This window comes from Prionailurus viverrinus, chromosome B3, assembly GCF_022837055.1.
Source record: "Prionailurus viverrinus isolate Anna chromosome B3, UM_Priviv_1.0, whole genome shotgun sequence".
Taxonomy (NCBI): domain Eukaryota; kingdom Metazoa; phylum Chordata; class Mammalia; order Carnivora; family Felidae; genus Prionailurus; species Prionailurus viverrinus.
Genome location: NC_062566.1, coordinates 144696395 through 144699519, shown reverse-complemented (window position 1 = coordinate 144699519; position 3125 = coordinate 144696395). Strand labels below are relative to the sequence as shown.

General features: G+C 46.7%; 1 pseudogene; it reads left to right on the top strand.

Moving 5' to 3' along the window:
• Positions 1-418: 418 nt before the first annotated feature.
• Positions 419-2601, top strand: LOC125168174 (disintegrin and metalloproteinase domain-containing protein 21-like; annotated as a pseudogene).
• The last annotated feature ends 524 nt before the right edge of the window (positions 2602-3125 follow it).

Genomic DNA, 3125 nt, shown 5'->3' with positions numbered 1-3125 from the left:
ACATCACAAAGAAGTAGGAAGCAGTGGTCTCCATAATGAGGAAAAGTAGTCATCCTTAGAAAGTGACTCAGCAGTACCACAGGACATGGAATTGGTAGAGAATTTCAGGGTGTTATAATTGCATATCCCATATCCAAGTAGCTGGAGGAAAGATGGAATGTGTTGAATAGAGCCATGTCTCTGGGTCCAAGTCCCTACCCATGTCCATGTGAGCACTGTTGACCATGGCCCACCTGCCTCTCCCACATCCACCCCAGCTGAACTGATGAGCAGGGTCATCCAATGCCACACCCTGGGACTTATATCTAAGCCCACAGGTGGCCCCCAGGTGCAGGGTTCTGAAGCAGCCCTCTTTTCTGTCAGATGATCTAAACCTGGCTTTCCTGAGGATCCTCCATTTATCTATTCTCACTGGCAGATGTCCCTGAGCAGGGGCATGAGGCTGGCAGAGGGCCAAGTCACCCAGAGGGCACCCCTCTTGCTGTTTGCACTCTGGGCAGTGCTGGCTCATCTCCAGGGTTCTCAAGGCCATCCCTCAGGTGCTACATCTCCTCTGAGGTGATAATTCCCAAGAAGAAGCTGCACCACAGCAAGAGCATTCAGCAGCCTGGCTGGCTGTCCTATAGCCTGTGTTTTGGGGATAAGAGACACATTATCCACATGTGGCACAAGAAACTCTTTTGGCCCAGACATCTGCTGATGCCTCCATGCCTCCAGACTGTTACTACCTCGGCTACTTGGAAGAGATTCCTCTTTCCATGGTCACCATGGACATGTACTATGGGGGTCTTGAAGGTATCATGAAGTTGGATGATCTTGCCTATGAAATCCGGCCCCTCAGCGATTCCCAAAGTTTGAACACGCTGTTTCTCAAATAGTGGCAGACAAAAGGGCAAAGAGACCTACTTATAACCTGGGATATAAGGAGGATAGGGAACCCCTGTTCCTCAAGCAAATGCCAGTGCAATCCCCAGGATCTCTAGGAGGTTGTATTCATCCCATCACGGAATTTTGAAAGGACTTGTTCTCAGTTTCAAAACAATGTATAGTGTGTTCAACCATGTGTCAAAAAGTGCCCAATTCCTAATAAGGCTAGTTAGCTTAATTGACTCAATGCTTCATGGTATTGATGTCAGTGACTATATTGGCTTCATGATCATTTTTAATGAGAGAGATCCATAAACATGGGTAAATATGTGTTGCATGAAAGTCCTTCTCCCCCCCCCCGATATTATGCATCAAAGAATTTTCAAATTCTTAAACCACATTCATCCTTAATTGTGATTTCAGATGTATCCCATGAACTTAATTTCATTCCAGTTGTATATTCTATATGCCATCTATGAATGGTAATATGCCATTATACTAGCTTATTTATGCAGACATTAATTATTGTTGTCAGAGCAACACATAAGATTGCAAGAAATATTGCTTTCTGGGTTTACACTGATGAATATGCTTGCCAAAAAAGGTCCAACTGCATTATACCCGATTCCCTGGTATAACGGAAGCTTTCCATAACTATTCCTTCATTCATATGCAGCACATAATAAATTGTGGAACAGGCAAGTGCATGCTCCACACCAAAATGTGCATTGAAATAAAAGCCTGACCAACAATCGTTTTGGTAACTACTTAGCTGACCCACGTGAGTCGTGAGACTGTGGCTCCTTCAAGCAGTGCTACAGCAATCCCTGCTATAAAAGTGATTGTATCTTAACCCCTGGAAGCAAATGTAATACAGACAAATGCTGTACAAACTGCATCTATTCCGATGCTGGGACACTCGGCAGACCAATCCAAAATATACGTGATCTTCCAGAGTCCTGATGTGGGGTGTCCTTGGCGTACCCTGATGACTTCCATACGCAAGATGGAACCCCATGCACTGAAGAGGGATGCTGCTATCATGGGAACTGCACTTACCGCACTATGCACTGCCAAGAAATCTTTGGCAGAAATTCTGGGAAAGGTGAAGATGTCTGCTATACCATAAATCACAAAGGCAGCTGATATGGACACTGCAGAACACCCCGGGGAATTCAATGCTGAACCCTGTTCCCACACAGACGTGCCATGTGGAAGGCTGCCGTGTAGGAATGTCACATCTCCTTCAGCTGCAAGAGCATGTTGGATTCCATCCGTCTGAGATATCAGGGGTCTGGTGTTTGAGGCTGGATTCACATCGTAGCACAGGAACAACTGAGATTGGTCATGTGAGAACCGGTACCCCCTGTGTTCCTGGAAAGTTCTGTCAGGACACCTACTGCACTGGAAGTGTGGCTCAGCTGAATTATGACTGTATCCCACAGAAATGCAGTCACAGAGGGATGTGCGACAATAAAAGGAACCGCCATTGTCACGTAGGCTGGGATCCTCCATGGTGCACTCGACGAGGCACTGGTGGGAACACAGACAGCGGACCCCTCCAAGAAGAGTTCAGTCAGTCAGGCAAAGTCATGAATCCGTGGTATATCTCAGAGTGGTTTTTGGTCACATTTATGCCATATAGCCGCAATCCTCTTTGGTATTGCCACAAATTTCAGAATTATCAACACTGAGAAAGTTCAGGAAGTGGTTGTTGGTGAAGACAATCCATAATTCAGGCACCAGACCCCTGAACAACTATAGGCAATGCACCTGGCACATCTGTGGAAATACAGTAATGAGGCCACATAGCTGACATCCACGTTTCCAGGGCTCGGCAGAAGACACAGGGGTCCCCAGCACATCCCAACTCTGACACCAGGTATCTCATGGGTCACTGACCAGAACTCTGAAATAAAACTTGAAAACTGCGTGGTTGTGCCCTCTACGTATATTTCTAAGCATCCAAGAGCCCAAATTGAGCCTGAGACTCTGTGCCGAGGACCCGAGTCAGCAGGTGTGTCTTGAACTGAAGTGTCTAGTTCCAGAATTAAGAGAAGTTGCCACAAGCTCCTTTATGGACACATTCATGAGTTTTCTCCAAAACTCTGCTCTTGCGCACTGAACATTTTCTCATTCTCCAGGTAATCTGTCTTCCTCCAGTCCCAACGTGGGGTCAGGGTAATGGTGGGCTACAACCCTCCCAAAGCGCCTCTCCCACACTGGGGTGTCTGTGGGCTGTGAGGGAAGAGGATGGA